This window comes from Oryctolagus cuniculus, chromosome 17 (genome assembly GCF_051225735.1).
Source record: "Oryctolagus cuniculus isolate XC-2025 breed Fujian yellow rabbit chromosome 17, ASM5122573v1, whole genome shotgun sequence".
Taxonomy (NCBI): domain Eukaryota; kingdom Metazoa; phylum Chordata; class Mammalia; order Lagomorpha; family Leporidae; genus Oryctolagus; species Oryctolagus cuniculus.
In genome coordinates, this window is record NC_142883.1 from 34,741,171 (window position 1) to 34,756,523 (window position 15,353).

The 15,353-nt window shown below is 43.2% G+C and overlaps 1 long non-coding RNA gene across 2 annotated transcripts in view; it reads left to right on the forward strand.

The window, feature by feature from the left end:
* Positions 1-15,353, forward strand: part of LOC149121178 (uncharacterized) — a 68,572-nt gene that overhangs the window by 39,158 nt on the left and 14,061 nt on the right. The gene's annotated exons all lie outside the window — the stretch shown is intronic.

A 15,353-nucleotide genomic window follows, 5' to 3' on the forward strand; every position in this document is an offset into this window, starting at 1 on the left:
GTGCATATCCTGAAGTATCTCAAATCAAGGATAGTCCCTCCAAGTCTGAGTGATAAACATTTTTATCAATCTCTCAGCCCCCTCTTCCTGCATTTATAGCATCAACCTTCTTAAGACGTGAACTTAATCTATTTTTTATCCGTAAGAACTCAGTCTACACGGGATTTATATAAAGAGATGTTTTGTCTTGGCAATAACTTGAAAAATAAATAAAATGTAATGTACATTCATTCTTTTCTGTGTGGCTAAAAAAGGGGACATTCATTTGCTTTCAGTTTGAATTATTACAAAAACATTGCAGAACTTTTTCCTACTCTTTTTTTTTTTTTTTTTTTAAATGAGGAGCCTGTCTCAATTTAGTATCCTTAAGCAAACATGCCTTAGTCCTGGGGCAAGAACTGGCTATAAAGAAAATACAGCCCTTTTAATAGTAGGTCTTTAGCCTTGGCTGTTCTCTGCAAGCCAACTTCGAGGCAAAGTGCATTTGAAACTCTTCTCATTAAGAACCGTGATGTTTTACTTAAGTCAGTCGTGGCCATTCAGGATAATGTGAAACAGAAGTCCCTCACCTAGGGGTAGAGACAGGAAGAGGAAATAGCTGACCTGGATCAGGAGTTCGCCAAAGGTGATGGGAATACTTATTGATCTCCAGGGACCCATATTCATTTTTGCAACTTGAGCTGCCCAGCACGTGCACTGGGTAGTGTTTTAACTGTTAGAATGCATCTATATGAACTTTGCATCACAAGAATTTATTTCTTTCTCCATTGCTCCTTTCTGGACACTTCTTTAAAAAAAAAACGCATAAACTGTGCAAACAACATTCAAAAGAGGCAATTTGATGCTGCCTTGCTGTATGGAATCCTGAGGAATATCGATCATTAGGACTTCTCATTCGTCACCAGGCATGAACAAAGAGCTCTCTGTTATAAGTAAATGAATCCAGCAAAGAAATGTCTACATCTCCTTAAGTTTAGTTTAGAGTTCCACCTCCTCTCTCCAAAGAGATCATAATGTACCTACTATGTTTCTTTTTAAATATATGCATAATGTTTTAAAAGTATGTATGACTTACTTTATGGATTAAAAAACTCTGAGGTTATCAAAGGAGTCACAGATTCTACAAAATAGATAACAAAATTGTGATGTTCTGGAACTAGAAATATACACATGGTAAAAAAAAAAAAAGATAATATTATGATAGCTAGTAACTAAAAATCTGACCTAAATTAAATTTGATCCCTCAGTAACTACTTTGTAAAACCTCAGGTTCAATACAAACAGTTCCAACACAAATACAACGAGGACACAAACGGATTAGACCTAAATGCCTGGTAAAATTATCTGAGCCTGGAAGACCTGTCCCTTGTTACTATATTTAAAAATTATGACTGATCAGAAGCTCTAAGAAACCCTGAAAGAAAAATGACTCATTCGTAAAGGCATTTTTAGAAGGGAAGTGGATTTGGAATTTAATGGTGACATTTAGTCATTATAAAGCAGATAATTTCATGAAGAATGATTTGATATTTATAATAGCATCATTGTCAATTCAGTTGGTAAAGAGTAAAAGTGAATCAAAGGTCCTTGATGAGCAAGGAATGACACAGTGAGAGTTCAATCATGAGGGAGTCAGCTGTTAGGAGAGAAGAAAAACAGGGGGTTGGGAGGGCCAGAAATGGTCATTGTTATTATTTTTAAACCCATTGATATTTAAAGACTGCATCATAACAGAAAGAAAGCCCTTAGTATTAAGTAAGTATATGTAAGTTCACATTTCTTGATGTCCAAATCTTTGTGTGTATTTCATGGTTTCCTCTAATTTTCTCTTTGGATCATCTATCTCATGTTCTGGTTTCTTTTTTGCAAAGCTTCCTTAAGATTTTGTTTTGTTAAAATTTTTGGTTGGTGACCCGGCCTGGAAAGACAGTTGTTTACTACATTCTAAAAAAGCCACAAAGAAAGGGTGTCTCCACTGTTCCTTGGTTATGCATTCCAGTCTGTTCAAATTGTGAACCAGCTTCTCTGTCGCTTGTTGTCTATAACCCAACACTCTCCATACTACCTTCTGAGGACAATGCAGGTTTTGTAAACGTCAGAAACATGTGTAAGCAATCAAACTCCATTGTATAATGCATTGTGCCAAGAAAGGATTTTTCACACATGGTGTATAGTGAAGAAATAAAACCTTGAAAGTAAAGTGCTTTCTATCTTGCTATTTAATAATATAGAAATGCCATATATGTCCCAGTCCCAAAATTAATTGATGCTTAGGCTTAACCTATTGACTTTTAATCGAAACCTTGCTTCGTTTACAAGTGTAAATCTATAAACCACATTTTAAAAAAAAATTATTTATTCATCTGAAAGTCAGAGTTAGAGAGAGAGAGAGAGAGGAGAGACAGAGAGAGATCTTCCATTCCGCTGGTTCACTCACCAGATGGCCACAACGGCCAGAGCTGGGCCAGGCCAAAGCCAAAACTTCTTCCTTGTCTCCCACGTGGGTGGCAGGGGCCTAAACAATAGGACCATCTTCCACTGCTTTCCCAGGGACACTAGCTGGGAGCTGTATCAGAAGTGGAGCAGCTGGGACACAAACTGATACCCTTACGAGATGCCGGTGCTGCAGACAGTGGCTTAACCAGATGTGCCACAGTGCCGGCCCCTAAATCACATTTTGAGTCTACAGATTTATGACTGGAATAAGTTTAATGCTGAATTAGTCCTTATATAATGTGCTTTCCTAGAATAATAATGTTAGCTCCAAAATATATATTGATTTCTTTATTGTACCCAAATAAAAGTATTGAAATTTGGCAACACTATAAAACATGTACCTTAATTAAAAGCTACATATATTTTAGAATAAAATATATTCAATGAGGCCGGCGCCGCGGCTCACTAGGCTAATCCTCCGCCTAGCGGCGCCGGCACACCGGGTTCTAGTCCCGGTCGGGGCGCCGGATTCTGTCCCGGTTGCCCCTCTTCCAGGCCAGCCCTCTGCTGTGGCCAGGGAGTGCAGAGGAGGATGGCCCAGGTGCTTGGGCCCTGCACCCCATGGGAGACCAGGAAAAGCACCTGACTCCTGGCTCCTGCCATCGGATCAGCGCGGTGCGCCGGCCACAGCGCGCCAGCCGCGGCGGCCATTGGAGGGTGAACCAACGGCAAAAGGAAGACCTTTCTCTCTGTCTCTCTCTCTCACTGTCCACTCTGCCTGTCAAAAAAATAAAAATAAAAAAAATATATATTCAATGATAGTTTCCTAAGTCTCAGCACCTGGAAGTGCATTCACAGTATCACCCACACAGCAAACAAATATTTCATTTTTAGGACCAAAAAGATAGGACTTGAGCCCTTAATTATTAAGGCTATGTTCTACAGAAAGTATAGTTATATTGTTATGAGGCTTACATTCTTTGAGAATGTCTGCTTTGAATTTCTATTTATTCCTAGAAATTTATAGCGTGGCAAAACACAAGTGGCAAATGTATTTATCTACAAATTTTAAAATTTTTCTCATAACTCTTCTAACTCCTCAATTGGAATTTTAGAAGATCAAAAGGAAAGTGAGCAAGGAATACTAATTTTTTAAGGATAAAAGAACAGAATTCCTAGCTTTTTTACTTCTAATTAAATCCTATATGAAACCATGAAAATGGAAATGTGGTTATGCAGCTCATTGAAAATCTAACCAATCCAGAGCAAAGAGCAACCTTTGCTGGCTGTGTCAATCCAGTCTTTAATATAACAAAAGAAAAGGTGACAAGAAGAATAAGATCCAATGGTAATTCCCTTTTCTTAAAATAGTTTTGGCTACCAAGTACTGCTAAGAAACCATTGTTCGCGTAACTACCCAAATGAACTAAGTTAACATCTGCAGATGATGGTTTGCTTCTAGGTGTTAGGTGAAAATAACGATGAACACATTGCACAGACATTTGTTGGTTCATTTACCTACAGTTAGGAGCCACTGTGGGCCAAGCACTGGGCTCCACCCATCCAAATGCCAAATACCTAGCAGAATAGGGTGAGTTACTGAATTTCTCTGCAGAGAAATTGTAAGTATATCTCTAGATTGCCTTTGATTTTCAACCCATTGTGTCATTGAAATTTATAGTTTCAGACATTTTTTTCATATCAAAAGTCTGAACATAATTTTTTTTTTTTTTTGACAGGCAGAGTGGACAGTGAGAGAGAGAAACAGAGAGAAAGGTCTTCCTTTGCCGTTGGTTCACCCTCCAATGGCCGCCACGGCCGGCGCGCTGCGCAGATCCGATGGCAGGAGCCAGGAGCCAGGTGCTTTTCCTGGTCTCCCATGGGGTGCAGGGCCCAAGCACCTGGGCCATCCTCCACTGCACTCCCTGGCCACAGCAGAGGGCTGGCCTGGAAGAGGGGCAACCGGGACAGAATCCGGCGCCCTGACTGGGACTAGAACCTGGTGTGCCAGCGCCGCTAGGCGGAGGATTAGCCTAGTGAGCCGCGGCGCCAGCCCTTGAACATAATTTTTTTTAAGAGAGAGGTTGATTTTAGATCCTCCACTGTGTAGGCTCAGTCTGAAAATGTTCTTTCACATTGCCCCCAAGTAAATGACCCATTTTCAGGGCTGAGTTCTGAGGCAGTCAGGCCTTATTAAAGCCCTGGTGAGGGCTCTGTGGGTAAGATACCTGTGAGTGGGAAGAACTTGTAGGTTAGTGCATTTATTTGGCCAGAGAGTTTTGCCCAACCAAAAGGACTGCGTTCAACATCTACACAACATCATAGCTCACTGAATGGCAATATATACTCTTTCTGGGATATTCGCCTATATATCTGTCTGATGAGGTTAATCTCTCTTTTTTGGTCTAAAAACTTAGACTCTTCTTAACTTCCCAATTTTCTTCTCTTTTCTTCTCTTTCTCTCTTTATCTCTTTTTTACATTTATTTGTTTGAGTGGTGAGCTTGAGAGAGAGGGTGAGGGAGAGACAGAGAAAGAGAACTTCTGGGGCCGGCTCTGTGGCGCAGTGGGTTAACATCCTGGCCTGAAGTGCCGGCATTCTATATGGGTGCCAGTTCAAGACCCAGCTGCTCCACTTCTGATCTAGCTCTCTGCTATGACCTAGGAAAGCAGTAGAAGATGTCCCAAGTCCTTGGGCCCCTGCACCCACATGGGAGACCTGGAAAAAGCTCCTGGCTCCTGGCTTTGGATCAGCGCAGCTCCAGCCACTGAGGCCATCTGGGGAGTGAACCATTGGATGGAAGACCTCTCTCTCTCTCTGCCTCTCCTCTCTCTAACTCTGACTTTCAAATAAATAAATAAATCTTTAAAAAAATTTTAATCACAAAAAACTGTTGTTTAAAAGAAAAAAGAAAGAGATCTTCCATCCATTGATTCACTTCCCAAATGCCTGCAATGGCAGGAGCTGGGCCAATTCAAAACCAGGAGCCAGGAGCCTCCTCCAGGTCTCCTATGTGAGTGTAAGAGCCCGAGCACTTGGGACATCTTCCACTGCTTTCCTAGGCCATTAGCAGGGAGCTGGATTGGAAGTGGAGCAACTGGGACTCGAACTGGCACCCATATGGGATGCTGGCACCACAGGTGGAGGCTTAACCTACTACACCACAGCTCTGGACCCTAACTTTCCAATTTTCATGGCTCTTCCCCACCCCCTATGCCATAATCTCAGTCCAGTAGTTTTATTTTGATTATACTTTCCAGATTTGTTTTTTTCTCTTTCTCTCATTTATTTATTTATTAACTTATTTTAGAGTCAGAGCTACATTTTAGCTTTTTTGTTCAAATTCTCTAATGCTGGTGAAATACACTCCAGTATTAAACTGAGATGTCTCCAGGGTAACAGAGCAGAGAACTGGTAGGATGTGCTAAAAAAGACACTGAACTGCTTGAAATACCATGGAAAGCAACTAGAGATAATCAAAGACTTTATGGAATTTCAAGGAAGGGCACTCTTTGAATGAACATATATTGAAGAAATAAAATGCGTGTAGAACAGAGCAAAGCATATTATCTTTTGCATAACAAAAGGGGGATAAAATATTCATATTTAGTTCCACTTATATAGAGAAGCACCAGAAGAATAAACAAAAAACAATAAAAATTGTGACTCAGGTAGTAAAAGAAGTAGGGGTCAGGGAAGGAACAGAGCCTACTTGAGTATACCTTCCTATTAGTTTTGACTTTTGAACCACAGAATATAAAATTAAAAAATCTCTTGCAAATCAGTAGATTGGCATTCACATAGGTGTCTTTAGGCCTGTCCTTGTAGACAAATCCTTCACAAATCCTCAACCTATCCTCTCCTCTTCCTCATGTACTAGATTTTCTGCAGCTTCCACCTGCATCCGAGGCAGGGGACAGAAAGCCCAATTTAAAGCAATGTAAGCTAACATGGGAATTTACTGATTGAGGTAAACTGAGAGTCCTGACCTAGATCTTCAGGCACAGTTTGATTCATGAATGAAACTAGACATCACAGGGCTGGCACTGTGGCATAGTAGGTTAAGCCACCATTTGTAACACTGGTATCCAGTATGCGCACGGTTTGTGTTCCGGCTGCTCCACTTCCAATCCAGCTCTCTGCTATGGCCTGGGGAAGCAGTAGAAGATGGCCCAAGTGGTTCCTGGCTTCAGCCTGGCCCAGTGCTGGCCGTTGCAGACATCTGGAGAGTGAACCAGTGGATGGAAGATCTCTCTAACTCTGCCTTTCAAATAAATAAATGAATCTTTTAAAAAAAGAAGAAGAAAAGAAAGCAGAGACCACTAGATCCAGCCCTCTACTCGACTTCCTCAGATTGGTTCTGGTTTTTCTTTTTCTTTCTTTTTTTTTTTTTTAAGATTTATTTATTTGAAAGGCAGAGTTACAAAACAGAGTAGGGCAGTTGTGACTTGAGCTGGTGCCCATGTAGGATGCTGACACTGTAGGCTGTGGCTTAACCTGCTACACCACAACGCCAGTTCCAACTGGTTCTGGTCTTCGGCCCTGCCAGTGGTTCCTAGCAGCTATAGGCTACTAACATCACAACCACCAATTACAGAAGAAAGAACCATATTTCCTCTGATAGCTTCAATAAAAGTCTCAAAACTGAGTCTTACCACCTTCAATTGGACTGTTTCGAATCATGTGCCCATCTTTCAACAATGACTGTAATCAAAAAGACAGCAGCCATCATCATTGGCTTAATTAGGCTTGAGAACAAGATAACTTGCTTTTTCTGGAAGAGTACAGGCAGAAAGAGGGAAAGGAATAGTCTCCCATTGTGGGCTGTGTATACTGAGAGGCTTAGATGCTGGACAGTACACACACTGATTGTTTGCTACACCACCCTTTATATAATTTTTTTTTGAAAGATTGAGACAGACTTAGATCTCCCATTGACTGGTTCAGTCTCCAAATGCCCACAACAGACAGGACTGGGCCAGGTCAAAGCCAGGAGCCAGGGACTCAATCTAGGTCTCCCACATGATGGCAGGGATCCAACTACTGGAGCCATCATCTGCTGCCTGCCGGGGTGTACATTAGCAGAAAGCTGGAATTGAGAGTACACCTGGGACTCGAACCCCTCACTCTGATGTGGAATGTGGGTGTCCCAAGCAGCTTCTTAACTCCTATGCCAAGTGCTCATGCCACCTCTTCTAAAAGACTCTTCTCTCCCTCAGGGACTTGGCTTAGTCTTCACTCCTGTCAGACATCTCAAGTTTGGGGGAGATAACAATAAGTAGCTTTTCACAAGAGATTTGAGACCGAAATTAATACAAGAGTTTCTCAGCCTGAAGCAGGCTATTCAGAAACATTTTACTTTTCAAAGCAGGACAGGAAAATTGCTAAGTTAAAAAAATAACTGCTTATATCCCCAAGCTAAAGTCAATGACCCAGGTAATACAATTATTTGATGAATTTGACAAACTTTTTTCATGGGTTGCTTTGTTTTTGGCTGTTGTTGATATACAAGCTGGGAATTATTTGGGCCTTTAAAATCTTTTTTAATCTGTATTATTTCTGAACAATGACCACAGCCAGTCTTGACTCCATAAAGAAATGATTGAAAGGAGGCATTCTTCCCAGGGGAAGTTCTCAAATGCAAGTTTCCTGCGGCCTGGTTCTACCCTGTTATTCTGTGGCTGGTCTCAATTAGTTCTGTGCTGCAGCCGTGCATTTGTGACGATGGTAACGGTGGTAAGGAATGTGCCGACTGGTTTGGAGAAGATTTCCATTTTCTCTTCATTTCTGGAACCCCGGCGACACTTCAGTCCAACACATGTGATCAGTTTGAGTGCATGATTAAAGTACTACTATATATAGTATGAGTGAATTCCAGGATGCAGACCATATATAGTTGAGCCAAATAACAAGTTCAGTCTCATGTTACTCAGATTGGCAATGTTTAAAACATTTAAATAGTTCTTTCCAGCCACTCCTTGTGGAATGCTGGGACTTACTGATGCTCCTTTGTGCACCCTGACTTTCAGCTGGACTGTTCTCATAAGTGCTTTTCTGGACTTTTGTCAAGTGAGAGCTGTTTCTATCTGGCTTCTGTGTTAAGAGATGGTTCTGGCATTTCCAACCAGGAAGAGCTCAGGGCAGCAATTGGGTTGGATGGAGAGCAACTTGGGGAACTGCCTAGAATCTTTTTATTTTGTCATTTTCTTAATTTTTAAAAAATTTATTTGAAAGGCAGAGATAGATCTTCTGTCCACTGGTTCACTCTCTCAAATGCCCCCCAACAGCCTGCATGGGGTTAGGCCAAAGCCAGCAGCCAGGAACTGGGTCTCCCATAAAGGTGACAGGAACTCAAGTACTTAAGCCATCATCTGCTGCCCCCAGGGTGCACATTAGCAGAAAGCTGGAATTGGAAACAGAGCAAAGCCTCAAACCCAGACACCCTGATATGGGTTGTGGGTGTCCCAAGTGGCATCTTAACCACTGTGCCACATGCCTGCCCCACCTGAAATTTTTAGGGGTGATTTGGGGGATGCTGATGGAGCATACCAGAGAAGGAAGGTTAAGGGATTCATGCTAGGCCATCTTTTAGTGCTGCTCCTACCCATATGTACCTTTCCCTGCCTCTCTTATAGAAACTATTCCTTTGGCAGGCACTCATCCAGCCAGTAAAGTCAATCTCACCCAAAAGAAAATCTAAAATTTTCACATTTCAATCAGCAGAACATTGAAGGATCCTTCAGACATTTATTTTGGCATGTGGGTTGCCAACATGAGTAAGATGATTTTTGTCCCCAGGTTGTTCACAATCTTTTGGAGCTGGGAGAGGGGGGCAGGTGTCTGGCTTAGTGGTTAAGATGCCTGTTAAAACCAAATCCTAGGCCAGCGCTGCAGCTCAATAGGCTAATCCTCCGCCTGCGGCGCCGTTACACTGGGTTCTAGTCCTGGTTGGGGCGCCGGATTCTGTCCCGGTTGCCCCTCTTCCAGGCCAGCTCTCTGCTATGATCCGGGAGTGCAGTGGAGGATGGCCCAGGTCCTTGGGCCCTGCACCTGCATTGGAGACCAGGAGAAGCACCTGGCTCCTGGCTTTGGATCAGCGCAATGCACCAGCTGTGGCGGCCATTGGAGGGTGAACCAACGGCAAAAGGAAGACCTTTCTCTCTGTCTCTCTCTCTTGCTGTCCACTCCGCCTGTCAAAAAAAAAAAAAAAAAAAAAAATCCTAGTCCTGCCTATTGTGGGCATTTGGGGTATGTACCCCTGGATGGGAGTGCACTCTGTTTCTTCTTCTCAAATAAAATAAAATAAAATAAAATAAAATAATGAGGAGTGAAAGGACCATCTACCAGTATGTGAAGGGTGCTTTGTAAAAGTCAGAGTATAGGCACAGGGAAGGTTCCATTTGCTTCAAATCTTTACTTCCTATTTGTACATCCTCTCTTCTACCTCAAGTCGTACTTCATTCTTTCCCACATTCAACTCCTTAAGCAAATGTCTGTTGAGTGTTGTCAGTGCTGGAGCTGGAGCTGTGTTGGATTTTTATCCTCATGGGGGAAATCAAGTCATCAGCAAGCTGACAAGTGAGACATCATGGAGTGATAAATCAAACCAGCCAAGGGATAGATAGGGACCGTGGAGTGGAGGGGAGAGGGGAAAGAGGGCAACAACAGGCCCAGAGATTTGTCCAGGGGGGGGACATTTAGACTGAGACCTGATTAGAAGGTAGGAAGTGACCAGGTACAAGGAGATCTGGGAAATAGAGTGGCTGCTAGGTGAAAAGAGAATTATGTGAGATGAGCAAGGAACTTGCAGGAACAGAAAAGGTGGAGTGATGAGAATCTAGCACTGAGGGGGACAGGGATGGGAACTGAGGTGGAAAAGGTCACCTGGGCCCCAAAAGAAGACTGAGAGACCATGGGAAGGAACCTGAATTCTATTCCCAGTGCAATTTGGAGAAGAGCATGTATTTTACAGTTGTCAGATGTGCGTGTTTCTTACCTAGGATACTCTCTTCCTTGTATAAAGATAACAGATTTAGCAATTAAAATATTTTCTGCTTGATGAGCATGGAATTAGAACAAAGAAAGATGGATAGTCTTGGGGGCTACTTCACATGGGCGACAGCACTGAGGATTTTCCCTTTGAAATGTCTGGAGGTATGTGATACTAGGTACACTGAACTCTCTCGAATACATTTTAATTCAAGTCTCTTTGTTTTTTAGAGTTGCCTGTATTCTTTATTGTACCATCCCCTTTCCTTATTTTTCTAACCTTCATTACATTTTTAGTATATAGATGATATTTAATCACTTCAAGTGTCTCATCCAAAGCCCATGATAGGGTGGACCCTATTGGGAGGTATACAATAATGCAATATCATATCCATGGTTGGTGTATAATTCTTAGCACTACCCAGAGAGTGAGACTTCCTTACTCCGTCTCTTGGCTTGAGGATTAGTCTTTCATTCTGGTTGCCACTCTGTAGTCACCAACCACAATATGTGTAATGTTTTGATATATAATCAAATCTTTACCCAAAGGATCTAGCCAGTTAGCAATTATAGAAGCCATATAAAAATAAGTGGTGGAGTGCCTCTCCTTTTGAGACCTCTTTTGCTTATTTCTTCAAGTACTTAGAGCCCTAGGCAGTCCACTGAGCAAAAGAGATAAAATAGTTGCAAAATGTCCTTCCAGCCTCCAAGTTCGAGAAAGTGTTTGTGGGTATATCTGGTTCTTAAAACCAAGACGTCAAAGAGGGCATTTGCCACATCAGTTAAGCCACCACTTGGGGTGCCTGTGCCCCATACTGGAGTGCCTGGCTTCGAGTCTTGGCTTGGCTTCCTGTTTTGGCTTCCTGCTAATGTGCATCCTGGGAGGCAGTGGGTAATGGCTCAAATACTCAGGTCCCTGCCATTCACGTGCAAGACCTGGGTTGGGTCCCAGGCTCCTGGCTTTGGCCTGACTCAGCCTTTGCTGTTGTGAGCATTTGGGGAGTGAGTCAGTAGATGAAAGAGCTCTCTCTATCTTTCAAATAAATAAACAAATGTTAAAACCAAACAAATCTAACAAACTATGTACCTGTAACTACTCTTGATGTACAGGGCGTGTTTCCCATGCAGTATGCAGTATCTGTCTTTGATCATTTTCCAAGGTCTAACAGCCTCTGGTTCTCTTCACTCCTCCCTCTTCCTCCTTCCCACCTCCGGGCCTCTCGCTGTTGCCATGACAACCAGAATGAAAAGCTCTGAAACCTTATCTCTTACTATGGGCACATGTCTCCCCATAAGGACATTATTGTGTGTCAACCCCACTGGCCTCTGGGGGCTGCTCTATAAATATACCATGAAGTCATCTTGTAATCAGAACTCTAGGGGCAAGATTCAGATGGTATTTAGTCACGGACCTAGGAATTCTCAAATTTTGCTTTGGACTAGCCATCCTTTTCTTTCTTTAAAGAAAATACACGTACTCATGACAAAACAAAGTATAGCAGGATATACAAGTGTTTTTTTTTACTAATCCGAGCATCTCACCTAAACCCAGGGAGAGTTCAATGGGTATGTCCAGGTCCCTTTTGGCCTGAGCCAGGTTGACCTGAGATGCCTGATTAATCACTTAGAATTGGGACAAAAGATTCCCCGGCTGAAACCTGTTCTGTGTCACCAGGCTCAAGTGGCCACCTGCCTGCTTGACATCTGCCCCTGGATATCTCACGGATAGCTTAGCTTCATCTCAGCAGTCTTCCCCCTCTCTATAATCCACCTGTCATCCAGCCAGCGGGCTAGACCACAAATCTGGGGGACATCCTGGATTCCTCCCTTCCCCAGTCCTGTCAGCTCCACCCCTAACACAAACCCCCCCAAAATCTGCCTTTTCTCCATCTCCATGCCCACCACTTTCAAAGCAAAAGCAGCCGTCTTCTGCCTAGGTTATTTTAATAGCTTCTGACTCTTCTTCCTGATTCTACGTGTTTCTCTCCATGTCCTTTTTCATAGAACAGCTATAGGGATCTTTTAACAAGATGAATCAGGTCTCGTGACTCTGCTCTTCAAAACTCTACTTGGAGGGGGCCAGCATTGTAGAACTGCAGGTTAAGCTGCCTTCTGAGATGCCAACATCCCATATGAGTGCAGGTTCAAGTTCTGGATGCTCCACTTCCTATCTAACTCCTTGCTAATGCTCCTAGGAAAGCCGGAGAAAATGGCCCAAGTGCCTGGGCTCCTGAACCCAAGTGACAGACCCACATGGATTTGGCCTGGTCTGGTCCAGCCCTGGCTGTTGCAGCCATTTGGGGAGTGAACTAGCAATTGGAAGATCTCTCTCTCTCTCTTGCTCTCACTCTCACTCTTACTCTCTCTCTGTAATTCTGCCTTTAATATAAATTAAATAAATCTTAAAAAAAAAAAAACCTACTTTGCTTCTCATTATACTGGGAACACAGTCCATGCTCTTCACCATGGTCTGCTCTGCCTAGCATTCTCTGAGCACGCTGTCCAGCCTCATTTCCTATCCCTGTGCACCTGGCCCCCAACTCAGTTGCCGTATATAGCTTGCAAATATCTATCTGTCTTTAGTGTCCTCCATAGCCAAACAGCTGCCACTGTTTCCCCCAAAGCTCCTTTCCCACTTATAAGCCTTTATGTTTTTAGCTCATTAAGCCTGAAACACATCTCTGCCCTCCTCACTAGCCCTTTGCACAATGGCTGTTTCCTCCTCAACCCTGGGGTCCCAGTTAAGTGTCGCCTCTTCCATGAGGCCTGCCTGACCAGGTTCTGCAAAACCTCCTCCCCACCCATGATTCTCCTTCAGTGCACCCTATTTATTCCCTATGGAAGATTTTCCAAAACACGTGGCGATCTTGGTGAGTCACCCATTGTTGGTTTCTGTGAGGGCAGAGACCGGATCTGCTGCGTGAACAGCACGGAGGAGGGGCATAATGCAAAACTGCGAGGGACACGAGCGATCCTGCTGGCAGTGCCACCCGCGACCTCTGCACCCAGGAAAGGGACAGGGAAATGTTTTCCTTTTGTCCACTCTCAGGGTCTTGCTGGATGTAATTCTGCTCAGATGGCACAAATGAAGAAAGTTTAACAAAGGGATGACTGAAGCATGGTCAGGGTTAAGAGAGAGAGCATAGGTTGTTCAGATATCAGAGACCAGCAGGAGTAGGGAACTGGGGACCAAAGACAGTGAACAGTGTTCCCAGAGCCCAAGAATAACTGGAGCTATGAGGTGGGCATCATGGCACAGCATCTTAAACTGCAATTTGAGCCCCAGCCCCGCCCTCTTCCAATCCAGCTCCCTGTTAATGTTCTGAGAAATTAGAAGATGCTAGCCCAAGTGGGAGACCTGGATGGAGTTCCAGGCTCCTGGCTTGGGCCTGGCCCAGCCCCGGGTGTTGTGGCCATTCGGGGAATGAACCAGCAGATGGAAGATCTCTTTATCTGTTTGTCTCTCCCTCTCTCTCTGTCACTCTGCCTTTCAAATAAATAAGTCTTAAAAAAAAAAAGAGCTGGAGCTGTGAAGGTTGCCCACTGGAGCTGCCATCTTAAAGGCAGCCAAGCAGGACAGGGATAACCGAAGAAATATACCGTCACCTCTCTTGTTCTTCTCCTGTGATCCATGTGCCTCTTTGACTAAAGCCAGCTGAAAGCCAGCCAGCAAGGGAGCCCTGTAAGGGACCAGCCTTCCAGAGCACAGAGCAGGTGATAGATGGAGAGGAGCAGGCACAGGTGTGCACACCCAGGAGCTAGAACTCAGGTGGGTCTTACTCCTATTGTTTAGAAATCAATCAGATTTGGGATTCATGCTTGCAATTTAACTACCCTTGATACCACTGTGTCTCAGGAAAGCAACGTTCATTTCTAAACAACTAACTTACTAAGAAACTTGGGATCCCAATTCTGGGGCATTGGATCCTGCCTTTATGCTGAATGAGTGGGTGAAGTGCTTCTGTTATTAATAAACACAGCACAGCCTACTCCAGAAAAACTTGGCCACCTCAAATCGAATTATGGAGCTTTTTGGTAATATGCATAAGAGCGTTGCCAAATACATGGGACTAGCTTTTGGTGAATTTTGTTTCTAGGTTCTGTCAACTCAGTTGCTGAGAAAATACAGCTGGAATGTTTTTCTGAGTCAAAAATACTTTCAATCTTTAGGTTCCAGTTTTCATCCTGTTCTGAACAGTTGCTATATGAGGATGTCCATTTCTGACTCACTTTTGCTCTACAAATACAGAATCACACCCAGGGTTATTTTAAGGACATTGGTCATTTTGGAGTTTTTATTAGGTTTTATAGGCATATGATGGGGGAAATTTAAGTCTTCCTAAAAGCACATAATGTAGCTTGGGGAAGAATCCATTTATTTTTGCCACTTTAACAGTGGCAGCTGGCTGGGAGGAATCACAATATCACCATCCAACTCCCCTCTGATAACCTGTGATTTTTAGTATGACTTGCAAGACTGAATGCTTGCAAAGGAGCAAAGGAGCACAGGGCCCTCTGGTCAGACAGGCGGCTGCCCAGTGGACTGAATCTTCACTCATTAAGTGCTAGGTCTGTGAATGGAGCTCTTTAGGAGCACACAGCAACCTCATTTCTTTTTTTTTTTTTTCCAAGCCAAACTGTATCCAACTTTATTAAAGATTCTTTTCATGAACAATCATGGTGTTTCAGGCAGGACATGGGCAGACTATTGTGAACAGTATACAACAATTTTCAACTCCTTTCTTCAATGGACTACCAAAATCAGAAAGCCACTATAAAACCCAATGAAGTCTTCATTTGATGCTCTGCAAGGGGGAGTTTAGAGTGAGGTTGACATTTCACATTTAGCATGTTGTTTAACAGCTTTTCACAAGCCGCCCCTGACTTTCAGGAAATGAAATGAAATGGCAGAATGATCAATCTGAAGA